We start from the raw sequence: 14,552 nt of genomic DNA on the forward strand, positions 1-14,552 counted from the left end.
TATATCCGAATATGTGTGCTAATTTCATTCCTATTACAGTTTATTCTTTTTGAAGTAAGCATTTCATGCCTTAGCTATAGAGTTTGTTACAATGGTATGGGTTGCAATCAATCCCATTGTATTCTGACGAAGTTGAAAGAACAAGCGGTCAAAGAGAAGTCTCCTTTACATCTTCCTGTGGCGAATATCTCTGGTGCTTCCAACACCGTAGTTCATTCGACAGTTATATTTTAGCTCTTCCATGAGGGATAAAATTGGTCTGTAACTTCATTGTTTTATTTTTAGTATCGTAATATGTGTGTTAGAGCTAAATGGTCAAATGAGGTACCTGAGGGCATCGAGGTTCTAAATGGCGTTTGCCAGGGTAGTGTCCTTTTACCCTACATTTTAAATGTGTTCTTGCCAAATGTCGTCTTCAGATGTTTCTATTTTATAAAAAGACTAACATGAGTTTCACCGCCAACTCCGATTATGTGCTTCTCGTGAGCCGCACTCGGGAGCAGCTTTAGGCCAACTTTTAAAGTTTCTTTTTTCAAACTTAGTTTACAGAAGAGAAAAGATTTGAGTGGGATAACCCTGATTGTATGATGCAAATCCCAGAAGATGATCATATTTGTTTTGGCTCCTAAAGTATTGCTTTCACCCAAGAATTTACGATATTTATATCTGTACTGTATTAGCCGTGGAATCACTCTCAAAAACCATGTGCAGCAGGTGATGCATGCCAAGCGTTTTCAAACTTAGTTTACAGAAGAGAAAAGATTTGAGTGGGATAACCCTGATTGTATGATGCAAATCCCAGAAGATGATCATATTTGTTTTGGCTCCTAAAGTATTGCTTTCACCTAAGAATTTACGATATTTATATCTGTACTGTATTAGCCGTGGAATCACTCTCAAAAACCATGTGCAGCAGGTGATGCATGCCAAGCGTTTTCAAACTTAGTTTACAGAAGAGAAAAGATTTGAGTGGGATAACCCTGATTGTATGATGCAAATCCCAGAAGATGATCATATTTGTTTTGGCTCCTAAAGTATTGCTTTCACCTAAGAATTTACGATATTTATATCTGTACTGTATTAGCCGTGGAATCACTCTCAAAAACCATGTGCAGCAGGTGATGCATGCCAAGCGTTTTCAAACTTAGTTTACAGAAGAGAAAAGATTTGAGTGGGATAACCCTGATTGTATGATGCAAATCCCAGAAGATGATCATATTTGTTTTGGCTCCTAAAGTATTGCTTTCACCTAAGAATTTACGATATTTATATCTGTACTGTATTAGCCGTGGAATCACTCTCAAAAACCATGTGCACCAGGTGATGCATGCCAAGCGTGTCGGAACTGTCCCAAGCGTTTTAGGAACTGTGTAAGGCGTGGCAGAAATGTGCGGCTGATGTTTTGTGCCGAGATGTATAGTGGGAAGTCAGTCACCCCTCGATATTAGCTTGCTAATCACCTTTTTTTTCATTGCACCCACATAATAACTAGTTAAATTTCCTAGTATCGCCATCTAAAAGTGCGGTTGCTTAATATTAGATATTGTATTCAAGAATACCCTCCACTTTCAAATTGCAAAACTTCTGACAAGGTCAAAATTTATATTTCTACTCCTCTCCTCCCCCATGCCCTCTTAAACTACCAAAAGTATAAAAACATTATGGCATTTCGTAATTGTTGGGAAAATGTTAGAAGTAGGGATGCGGCAATTATTTTCTAATTTAATCTGCATTACCTGGAAAAAATAATACTTTTCAGAAAAAGGTTCTTTTTTCAGATGTCCCCCTACCTGCTCCAGAAAATGAATATAGACTTGCTTCTATCCCCCTCCCCCCTCGGAAAATTTATCTACACCTGACCACAGGCATCGTGTATACTAAAATAAGTCCTTTGCCAGAGCATCAGGGGGGCTGAAAATAAGTAAACGCTGTTTTTGTTTGTTTTTTTTTTAGTAAATTTCAGTCAAATGATTCAACTTCCATATTTAACATTTGATTGCATTTTTTAAACCCCATATGAATATCAGTTCAAAACACTTGTCATTTCTTTTGCTAGTATCGGCTTTATCCTGTTGTTCTTTATTTTTAAATTTCTGACTTTTCATATCCAGAAAAAATACTTTAAAAAAACAGTTTTTTGAACCACAGATTTATTATCGAGTAAATACGAGAAAAAATAGAAAACACATTGCAATCATTAATATATTACCTAAATAGATACCAGATAATAAAGAAAACTTGTTGGAGCGGGTATACAGCTACTACTATGGATAGATAGTAATACATACGATCAAACTTTTAAACCAGTTTTGCGTGTTTAAAACGCACCCACTGGCTTTTGGGTACTGAAGCTGCATGTCTGTCTTCCTTTGAAAGGGCCCTAAAACATACCCACTAGCTTTTGGTTACGGAAGCTGCATGTCTGTCTTCCTTTGAAAGGGCCCTAAAAGCTGTAGGGCCCTAAAACGCACCCACCGGCTTTTGGGTACTGAAGCTGCATGTCTGTCTTCCTTTAAAAGGCCTTAAAAGCTGTAGGACCCTAAAACGCACCAACCGGCTTTTGGGTACTGAAGCTGCATGTCTGTCTTCCTTTACAATGGCCCTAAAAGCTGTAGGGCCCTAAAACGTACCCACCTGCTTTTGGTTACTGAAGCTGCATGTCTGTCTTCTTTTGAAAGGACCCTAAAAGCTGTAGGGCCCTAAAACGCACCCACTATGGCCCTAAAACTCACCCACCTGCTTTCGGGTACTGAAACTGCATGTCTGTCTTCCTTTACAAGGGCCCTAAAAGCTGTAGGGCCCTAAAACGTACCCACCAGCTTTTGTTTACTGAAGCTGCATGTCTGTCTTTCTTTACAAGGGCCATAAAAGCTGTAGGGCCCTAAAACGTACCCACCAGCTTTTGGTTACTGAAGCTGCATGTCTGTCTTCCTTTAAAGGGGCCCTGAAAGCTGTAGGGCTTTTAGGCTAAAACGTACCCACCAGCTTTTGGTTACTGAAGCTGCATGTCTGTCCTCCTTTAAAAGGACCCTAATAGCTGTAGGGCCCTAAAACGTACCCACCAGCTTTTGGGTACTGAAGCTGCATGTCTTTCTTCCTTTACAAGGGCCCTAAAAGCTGTAGGGCCCTAAAACGTACCCACCAGCTTTTGGTTACTGAAGCTGCATGTCTGTCTTCCTTAATAAGGGCCCTAAAAGCTGTAGGGCCCTAAAACGCACCCACCAGCTTTTGGTTACTGAAGCTGCATGTCTCTCTTCCTTTACAAGGGCCCTAAAAGCTGTAGGGCCCTAAAACGTACCCACCAGCTTTTGGTTACTGAAGCAGCATGTCTGTCTTCCTTTACAAGGGCCCTAAAAGCTGTAGAGCCCTAAAACGCACCCACCAGCTTTTGGTTACTGAAGCTGCATGTCTCTCTTCCTTTACAAGGACCCTAAAAGCTGTAGGGCCCTAAAACGCACCCACTAGGGCCCTAAAACGTACCCACCGGCTTTTGGGTACTGAAGCTGCATGTCTGTCTTCCTTTACAAGGGCCCTAAAAGCTGTATGGCCCTAAAACGTACCCACCAGCTTTTGTTTACTGAAGCTGCATGTCTGTCTTCCTTTACAAGGGCCATAAAAGCTGTAGGGCCCTAAAACGTACCCACCAGCTTTTGGTTACTGAAGCTGCATGTCTGTCTTCCTTTAAAGGGGCCCTAAAAGCTGTAGGGCTTTTAGGCTAAAACGTACCCACCAGCTTTTGGTTACTGAAGCTGCATGTCTGTCTTCCTGTAAAAGAACCCTAAAAGCTATAGGGCCCTAAAACGTACCCACAGCTTTTGGGTACTGAAGCTGCACGTCTGTCTTCCTTTATAAGGGCCCTAAAAGCTGTAGGGCTTTTAGGCTAAAACGTACTCACCAGCTTTTGGTTACTGAAGCTGCATGTCTGTCTTCCTTTACAAGGGCCCTAAAAGTTGTAGGGCCCTAAAACGCACCCACCGGCTTTTGGATACTGAAGCTGCATGTCTGTCTTCCTTTACAAGGGCCCTAAAAGCTGTAGGGCCCTAAAACGTACCCACCAGCTTTTGGTTACTGAAGCTGCATGTCTGTCTTCCTTTAAAAGGGCCCTAAAAGCTGTAGGGCCCTAAAACGCACCCACCGGCTATTGGGTACTGAAGCTGCATGTCTGTCTTCATTTACAAGGGCCCTAAAAGCTGTAGGGCCCTAAAAAGTACCCACCAGCTTTTGGTTACTGAAGCTGCATGTCTGTCTTCCTTTAAAAGGCAAATATCTTTGGAAAAAAAAATTATAGATTTCTGGTGATCTAGAATCGCAATATTTCTGAAACTTGAGTAATTGCAAAGTTCCTCGTGGATGAGCTGATAACATTTAAATGATGTTATCAGTTTTAGTTATCAGTTCAGTTATCAGTTTAGTTATCAGTTCAAATGATGTTATCAGTTTTAGTCCGTTTGCCTTAGCCTAATGAAGGTTGTTTGGTTTGATTGAAATGTATGAAAGTTGTATTTTGCTTGAGAATTTACCATGCTTTTAGGACTTCTAAGTAGGTTCAGAAGAGTTTTTAATTTCTGGTTGATTTTTTGTAGGTTAAATTTGTTTGGGAAGATGTACTGACTTGCTTAATTATTGGATGATATTAGTAGGAAAAAATAAAATCAAAAAAGGAAACTGTAAAGGAAGATTAAAACTGTTTAAATGGAACTGCAAAATCAGGCTTTCGGACCCTTTGAACATTTTTTTTTGGGGGGGGGAGAGCAGTTTCTCTCTATGTTATCAGAATCATTATATCCATATGATTCCCAAGCCTGACATTACCCAAACTTTATCTGGACAGTCCCAGCGATAAAGGTCCAAAATGACTGCTAAAACAAAACAAGGATGGACTTGGTCATGGTTTCAGAGGAGATCCAACCGGATAAAGGGGAGTCTAGCTAAAAGAGGGCTTATGGAAAGGATATGCCCGATACGACGCTTTTTTTCACAAAAGGGGAATGTGCACTCTCCCTCCTTGCCACCCTAGCTGAACCGTAGCTACAAAAGGACTGATATGAAACATTGCTTTTGAATAAACATAATTGTTTATTATTGATGTTTAATTATATTAATAATAATTATTATATTATATTAATAATAATTATAATTATTATATTAGTAATAATTATATTAATGTTTATTATTTGAATATAAACATAATTTTACAGTGTTGTAGCTTTTTCTACACGAGTATAGAAGGACTAAAGAAAGAAATTCTATCTAAAGACTGACTTTGCGTTTAACCCTATTATTAATGTTTTAAGTATTTATGTTTGGCTCCATATTTTATTTTCATATTATTTTATTTATTTAATTTTGCAGAATTAGTTTGCCACTTAAAAAATCAAATGACAAAAAGAGTAAATTGAATTCCCTCAAACCTAAGACGAGGGAGGTGAAACTTAATCAGAAATAAATACATATATTGCAACAAATAAATAAATAATAAATATATTCATAAGTATATCTAATATGCAGCTTCTGGAATGGGCATATCAAAACTGCAAGTGGCTAAGCGTATTTGAGCGTTCAATATGAATACTGGGAACGACAGAAATAATATTGAGTATTCATCAAATTGATTCCAACTCCCTTTGCTAGGTCAAGATCGCAACGGTCTATATGCTGGCCTAGCCACCTCTTCAGGGTCTACTGGTGGTAATGGAACATCTGGGCCCTCTGGTTGGCGTTTCAGCTGATCCTGAAATACAGAATGATTTTTATCGACAGATGTACTACAACAAAAAGACACTCTAGAAAGTTATATGACTTTAAAAATCGTTGCAATAAAGGAAAAGGGGTGGGGGGTCTACAACCATCCGATCCAAGTGGAATCGAAATTTGTAGTGTAGGTCAAGGTAAAACATATTCAAATGTATGGAGGATTTAAATGCTGTATTTGACATTAATATTATGCACCAAAGTCGCATGAATCTGGTGGGAAACACTCATGGTTCAATGGTCCCTCCAAAGGGGTGTGTGGGATTCAGTCCTCACAAAACCCAGAATGAGTATAAGATTTGTCCCTTGTTGTTTATTGGGACCTTACAAAATTCAAGTATTGACCCCACACCAGTAAACTGAAAATTTTGCATTCATGCATTACTATTCTTCAATTAGCTAATGTTTTGCTATTCATCCTATAACGTTTATGGGGGGTTGTGGCCTCCCCATAGATTGATTTTACACTTCTTGTGTGTCGAATTTGGCACAATTAATAATCCAAAATCTGAAAATGTGCCAAGTCTTAGGGAAATCAATTAAATATGTAATATTTTTGACAATACGAAAATTCCAACATATATTGAGGATGAAAGTGGAATGAAATTAAAATATGGAGAAACTAGAAAAGCCTACTTATAAATTCAAGTTCTTCGTATCTTTTTTGGTAGCCAGTTTTTTGGCATTCTTGACATGGTGGAGAGCTTTCTGCCAAGAGCTGTCAATACCATTGTTGAATTAAAATGTTATTTGAAATTATTTGAAAATGTTGATAACAGGGGAAAAGAAAATTAGTTACCTCAGAAAATATGCTTGGGACACGGTATAACACAGGTGTGTATTATATATTAATTTAAAAAAAACAACTTTCTGAAAAAGAAGTTTTTCAATGAAAACTAAGGAGTCATAGTAAACTTAAGATCAGCAGAAACAAATTACTAGAACAATTCAAACTCGAAACGACTAGAAAAAAGAATTAATGAAGCCTAAAACGAACAGAAATTAAATAAACAATCATTGCAAAAAAACATAAAATAAGTTCAAATACAAATGAACAAATACGTCTCTAACGAGCAAAACTTGAATTGAATGCGCAAAACAAACTTAAAACGAACACAAACTTCTACAAACAAGAATTCTCCAACTTCTCTCCTCCCCTAACTATAAAAGTCTAAAGTCTACTGCGTCATTTGCGTTTTATTGAAAAATATATTTGCCTGGAACCGCTCTTGGAAAGAGCTAATAAAATTAAACTGAAATTGAATTAAAATTAAAATTAAGCTCTGCCATTCAAGAATTTATTTTACTGTAATTTTTACTCTTAATGTTGAGAGTACAGGTGAAAATATTTGTAACTTAATTCATTTACAGTATGCGGATACATTTGGAAAATGAGAGTGAAGGGGGTGTGCAATGTGCACTCCAATTAGAGCAGTGAAAATAACCTCACCATGGTTTAGACCTGTTTAAAAATTCTTTAAACAGGTTGGTATTCAAAAAATTCCCCAAAGTACTTGAAAAATTCATCGTTGTTTTTGTAGTTACTTGGAGAAATAATATGTCAAACAAATGAACCAAACAGAAAAATATATTCTACATTTCATTTGCTAAATTCTTTGGTATTTCCTCTTGTTATTATACCTGAATCTTTATTTTAACCGAGAAAATATCTTAAGCTGATGAATTATAAAACAACTGAACGGAAGAGTCAAAATACCACTTAATGTATAAGCCAAGCCAAATAGTGAGTAGCCCCTGGTGGGGGCATTTATAATTAAGGTTTTGACAATTCATCTGGTTATGATGCTCGAGCCACGCCATAGTCACATTTGTCAATAAAAAAGCCAAGCTTTATTAAGGATATGGTGTTTTTGTTGTTTTTAGGCTCCACACTTGTATTTCAGAAGCGGGAAATTAAAATTGCAGGACATTGGTTTTAAATGTTTGCACCAACACCAATTTGTCTGCAACTGTTCTTTGCTAATACCCCGTCTTTTTAACTTCTGCCAGATTGTTGTTACAAATGGAAAAATTACTGTTCCAAGCTTCTATTTTTTTCCAGTTTCAAATAATTATGCCCCAAATTTTTCCTCTAACTGATCATTCAATGATTTTTGTGCTTGAACCTCGAGCAATGCTCAACTCGAGAAATTACGAACGACGTACAGAAATAGCACTGTAGTCGCGCGTAATTTCAGTTTTATTGACACGTGGCTTGGGTACGATGCAATTCACTACTGTAGCTATTAGAATATGTTCATTGTTTAAATAAACGATAACATTTTAGTGCATTACCATATCGAAACGTATTTCTTTAAACTGTAAAGCTAAATATTTAAGCTTAAATACAACGATGATTATTTACAAGCAAAAAGGAATCTGGCCCTGAGTTCAGCTCAATTTCATTTATGACAAAGTCCTGGGCGCAATCAACATTTTTGTTCGGAGCCGAATATTTTTTTTTCGGGGATGTTTTACAAAAAAAAAACTTTAAGGAACGTATAAAAATCCGTTGTTATGCATTTTCATTGTGCTTTTATGAATCAAATTTTTTTTGGGGGGAAGGGGTCTAATCCTGTTACTCTCCTTGATACGGCCTTGGACAAAGAGGAAAAAAAGTACGAGAAAAGTAAGTGAGCTCCAATAAAAGTAACACTTGCCCCAATCTGTGGCGTCTCAGCAGGAGCTCCTTCGAACCGGATGATATCAAACAGTTCATAGGAGCGACCCGGCTCAATAGTAACCAAAACTCTAAAAAGTGGAATTTTGATACCAATAGCTTCATCAAAAGAATCGCATTTTAATGCTGATTTTAAATATATAAGTTTCATCAAGTTTAGTTCTACCCATCAAAAGTTACGAGCCTGAGAAAATTTGCGTTATTTTAGAAAATTGGGGAAACACCCCCTAAAAGTCATAGAATCTTAACGAAAATCACAGTATCAGATTCAGCGTATCAGAGAACCCTACTGCAGAAGTATCAAGCTCCTATCTACAAAAAAGTGGAATTTTGTATTTTTTGCTAGAAGGCAGATCACGGATGCGTGTTTATTTGTTTTTTTTTTTTTTTTTTTTTTTTTTCCAGGGGTGATCGTATCGACCCAGTTGTCCTAGAATGATGCCAGAGGGCTCATTCTAACGGAAATTAAAAGTTCTAGTGCCCTTTTTAAGTGACCAAAAAATTGGAGGGCACCAAGGCCCCCTCCCACGCTAATTATTTTCCCAAAGTCAACGGATCAAAATTCTGAGATAGCCATTTTATTCAGCGTAGTCGCAAAACCTTAAAACTATGTCTTTGGGGACGATTTACTATCCCAGAGTCCCAGTGGGAGGGACTACAAGTTACAAACTTTGACCAGTGCTTACATATAGTAATGGTTATTGGGAAGTGTGCAGGCGTTTTCAGGAGGATTTTTTGGTTGGGGGAGGGATTGAGAAAAGGGGGATAGGCTTGGGGAACTTTCCATCGAGGAATTTGTCATGGTGGAAGAAAATTTCCATGAAGGGAGTGCAGGATTTACTAGCATTATAAAAAAAAACAATGAAAAAATAAATATGAAAAAGTTTTTTTTTCAGCTGAAAGTAAGGGGCAGCATTAAAACTTAAAACGAACAGAAACTATTACCCATATTAGGGGCTCACCTCCTCCTAATACCCTGCTCTTTACGCTAAAGTATTTTTAGTAATTTCAACTATTTATTCTACGGCTTTTTTGATTCAGGGGTCATTCTTAATGAATTCGACAAATTTTTAGCTTTAGTGGGAAGAGCGCGGTACTGACGACGGGGCGAACCACCTCATATATGTAATAAAAACATGAGAATACAAAACTTCTTTACGTAAGCTAATTTATAAGTTACGTATATCTTTTACTAATAAAAAGATTCGTATAAAATTAGAAGCTCTAGTTGCCTTTTTAATTAACCAAAAAATCGGAGGGCAACTAGGCTTCCTTCCCCGCTATTTTTTCTCAAAATCATTCAATCAAAATTATGAGAAAGCCATTTAGCCAAAAAAAAAAAATATGCAAATTTCGTTTTAATTATTCCTCTGCGGAGAGCCAAAACCAAAACATGCATTGATTCAAAAACGTTCAGAAATTAAATAAAAAAAACAAGTTTTTTTTAACTGAAAGTAAGGAGCGACATTAAAACTTAAAACGAACAGAAATTACTTCATATATGAAAGGGGCTTCTGTCTCACCAACGCCCCGCTCTTTACGCCAAAGTTTTTTACTGTTTTAAAAAGAAGAGTTGAGATAAAGAGTCAAACTTTAGCGTAAAGAGCGGGGCATTTGTGAGAAAGAAACCCCTTTCATATACGAAGTAATTTCTGTTCGTTTTAAGTTTTAATGTCGCTCCTTACTTTCAGTTAAGAAAACTTGTTTTTTTATTAATTTTAAAAAAACTCCAGATATGATTTTTGGACGTATTAAATTGGATCGTTTTATTTGCAAATTCAAACCGAGTCTTAAGTATTATCAATGGACTAAAATGCAAAATAATAAATATATCAAGATTAAAAATCAACATTCATTTAGGGTTCCAAAAAATAGACTTACATCTTTTTGTTGCTCCTTGGCACGCTTCAAGATTCAGAGGCAACCCTGAAAAGGACAATTTTCGGAAAAGGACACTAAGGAAAAGTACATAACTTGTTGCAGTTTCCTTGGAAGGTTGGCAAGATTCCTTTTTTGGGATTGGACCAATTGTGAAATAAATCCGTCTACCATTTTAAGAAACATTTCCCCTTTTTGAAATATATTAAAAACATATGTTTTCTCCCTGGTCTATGTGAAACTCTCTCTTGAAGGGGATCCCAAGATAGCAGCTTGAAAGAACACAAAAGATGAATAATACTTACCCATTTAATTTTCCTAAGAAACATTTTTCTCAATCAGCAGAATATTTGATTCCAGCAATATGAGGTAAAGAATTGTAAGTGCAATGAATCCATTAGAAGCATGTTATTCCTTTTAAAGAAAATTTTGTGCATACCCAATTATTAACTAAGAATATTTTTAGCTAATAATTTTGCAAAGTAGTTACCAAACTTGTATACAAATTATTAACTAATATTGTAGTAAGCCAATTTACTTTATTTTTAAAAATTAGCTAAGAATTATTTTTGCCTGTCAGTTGTGGTTTAAGCACGACTAGTATTATAAGGGGAAAGGTGGGGGTGTAATTTCCTTCTTTCAAAATTTCTCAGATTAATTTTGGAGAAATTTCTATATGACCATGGAAACGTTGTTTTATCTAGGAATGGGACCCTGTGAGGTTGGAGGTTGTCTGAGAGTGAGGCTGGGACACCAAAAGTATTATATATATATACATATATATATATATATATATATATATATATATATATATATATATATATATATATATATATATATATATATATATATATATATATATATATATATATATATATATATATATATATATATATATATATATATATATATATATATATATATATATATATATATATTAGATGTGTGTGCACTATGCATGTGCGCGTCCGCAAAGTATCAGTAGATAACAACCTGAGAGGACTATTAGCATCACAATTAATTTCATTTAAAATACCGGTATTAGTTTTTGGTCTAGTTTTTGGGTCAATGGATTACAACTTAAGAGAACTCTTAAGAAAAAGACAGTTTGGTTAAAATATTGAAAAAAAAGAAATTTGGTTTCAGGCACAAAGATTCATCTTTCTTATATAAAAAAAAGTATCCGCAAAATGCAGTATATATGAGAACTTTTATTATTACAATAAATCATTTTTAGAAAGACATTAGAGATACAGTATCTTATGAATTTGGGAATGACGATGAGATTTTTCCTTTTAAAATAGCTTCCCCCTACAAATGTAATCAGTGGGGGGGGGGAGGAAATCAGAAATACTTTTCGGTTTGGGCCATTAAGAGGTTTCTCTTTCCTTTAAAAATATTTCTCGTTTAAGACAGGCCATTGTCGGTTAAATTATTTCTTAAATAAAATTGGGAAGTATATTTGTGGTGAAAGTGAAACTTGTAGCCACTTCCTGTTTACTTGTCCCCTTTATTTCTTACAAAGTTTTGGTAAGGAAGTTGAACTCCATTCTTTAGGAATTAACTCCCCATTTTGTCCTAGTTCAGTAATTTCTGATAAAGTATTATGGAAATGTTTGAACAGATTTTTGTTTTCAACTAGAAGACTGGTTTGATGTTAATATTTGATATTTATACCTGATTGCTGCTTTTGATTGTAGCATTTATTAGTTTCATTTATTCTAGTTTTTTTATTCTTTGTAGTGTTAGTTTGTAGACATTTAGCACTGAAATACTTGTAAAGGTTTAATCACTTAATAAAAATCATCATCATCGTCAAGCATGATTTGTGGATGGCAACCTAAATGCCTCTTATTTTAGCTTCTAATCGTTTCCGGAAAAAAATAAAAAAAATTTTATTTTGGCGAAAGGACAATTCTTTTCTTTATAAAAAAATGCCTTTTCTGTAATTAGCTTTCTAATAATCTGTGTTTCTTACCTCTTATAGCCTATACTGAAAACCTGCTTTAAATTAGCCGTTCCAAGAGTGGTCCTTCGTAATAGCTTCCTACTATTCCAGCAGCCAATTCTGGTATCTGGTGTTGATCTGTTGATAAATGCAAATTTTCTTTTTTCTTTGAATTGCACTCTGCATTTGCTTTGTTTTATTTGCGCGAAAAAATATATTCATTCATAATTCATTAGTTATTGTCTCTCTCTTTTTTTTTCCATTTTTTTTTATCAAAAGTCAACTTGATGTTTCTATTTCCACATTTATTTTTAGTTGTATTATTTTATTAAGAAGAACAAACATATGAGAGGGATAAACCTGAGTTTAGGATGCTGACTCAAAATAGGGTCATATTTCTTTTTGTTCCTCGATTATTGTTCTCACATGCAAATATACTGTATTTGCATCTGGGCTATATTAGCCATGGGGTCACTCTCGGAAATCATGTACATCAGGCGATGCATGCCAAGCGTGGCAGAACTGCACCGCCCATATTTTGTGCCGAGATGTTCAGCAAGTGGCGGGAAGTCTGCACCCTCTTGGTGTTAGCTTTCCTATCATCTCGTTTCATTCCAATCACCTGTAATTAAATTTCCTAGTAGTCCCATCTAAAATTGCGGCTGGTTAATATTAAACATTACTCTCCACTTTCAAAGCTTGAAACTTGTGACCAGATCAGGATTAATGCTTCTACCCCTCCAGATTTCTTTTCAGATGCCCCCCCCCCACCTGCTCTGGAAAATGTATATAGACTATATAGACGTGTATGTATATAGACGTTTATCCTCCCTCTACCCCTCCATAAAATTTTTTCTACCCGTGACCACAGGCTGTGAGTATATAAAGGTTAGGTATTTGCCAGAGCATCAGTGGTTAAGAATACAGTCCAGATTTTTTTTTCTTTTTTTTTTTTGTAAACTTCGGTCGAACGGTCGACTTCAATATTCTACATTAAATGTATATATATTTTTTTAGCCCCACATTTCAGTTTGTTTTTTTATTGCTGCAGACGGATAGTAAATTGGAATTAGGGTTTCCAGTCAGAATACTTCGTCTACGTTTCCATCGCTGAAGTACAAAAGCACTTATTTTATCACTGATAGACACAGGCTCCACCCTTAAGGGTAAGAAGTGTCAATAACACAAACTACATGTCTTGACCAAATCATTTGTTTTTGCGGGAAAGGACCCTTAGTTGACTCCCTCTAAGGGTGGGTAAGTAGTATTTGTACTTTTGTTCAAGCTTTTTAAGCTGTGGCACAGAATCCCAAAAATTTGTGAATCAAAAAAAAAAATTGTTTAGACGACCTGGTTTTTTTCTTAGAAACTATTCTGGTGAATCTTGTTCATAAATATTTGGTGCTTTAGTGTCAAATCAGTTAATTGACTCGTGAATTTATAGATAAGCTAAGAGTCAATCAAACTGTGATGTTACTTTGAGATAATAGTCTCAAGAATATTGCGATATGACCAAAACTTTTTTGTTATCGAAAGCTAAATGTGTTTTTGAACCGGATTTGACGAATTTTATTCTTCAGAAAACAAAAAGCTACAGACGTCAAATCTCTCACCTCAATTTTGCGTCAAATACCTATCTGATAAGAATAGTTTATTTTACTGGTTTCACCGTTGAATTAAAGATACGAGAGATCTGTCTTATATCTTTTTAAAAGAAAAGATAAGAGATTTATTTTCAGAGCCTCAACATGGTCATTAGTGTCTGCGAAGTCAATACGATATTTTAAGTCTTGGGCCCCGAGGGGGGATGGCTGAGGAAAGCCATACCCTAGAAAGGTCAAGCATACACAAAAATTATGAAACGTTTCAGTTTCAGAAAGAATATGCTGCATGGTTCTGATAGAAAGAGCTTGTTTCGAAATAGCGTCCCAAACATCTGGACGAAAGTGCGACTTTATGCTTCAAGTGCCGACACAAAATTGGTTTTGTCCTCTGTCAGAGGCTTTTAAGATAATAATTTTTTGCCTAAAGTGTGTTATTGTGAAAGAATTTATATTTTTCTTTTTTCTGGAATAAAATTTAGCAACTATTTCAAAAAAGGTGTTAGAAATCCCTGCTGTAAGATAGGCATGGGCCCTTTTTATGATAATGTACTTGTGCTTCCCATGAAACTATGCCAAAGCCTGTGGACGAGAAAGATTCACAACGCTAATTGCGCTAATTTTAATAAATTGCTGCCGCGTTTGTAAGGTCTAAGAATCTAGCCTAAGAAGATTGCCATCTCCATGCTCAAGA

General features: G+C 35.8%; 1 long non-coding RNA gene across 3 annotated transcripts; it reads left to right on the forward strand.

The window, feature by feature from the left end:
- The first annotated feature begins 4,431 nt into the window (after positions 1 to 4,431).
- Positions 4,432 to 14,346, forward strand: LOC136034013 (uncharacterized). Of its 3 annotated transcripts, none has more exons than XR_010619090.1 (2): positions 4,432 to 4,488; positions 13,997 to 14,346. It is a non-coding gene; the product is annotated as an uncharacterized LOC136034013 (long non-coding RNA). The 3 variants fall into 3 exon arrangements; XR_010619092.1 differs by having other exon boundaries at positions 4,451 to 4,540; positions 13,275 to 14,346; XR_010619091.1 differs by having other exon boundaries at positions 4,453 to 4,540.
- The last annotated feature ends 206 nt before the right edge of the window (positions 14,347 to 14,552 follow it).

This window comes from Artemia franciscana, chromosome 12, assembly GCF_032884065.1.
Source record: "Artemia franciscana chromosome 12, ASM3288406v1, whole genome shotgun sequence".
Classification (NCBI taxonomy): domain Eukaryota; kingdom Metazoa; phylum Arthropoda; class Branchiopoda; order Anostraca; family Artemiidae; genus Artemia; species Artemia franciscana.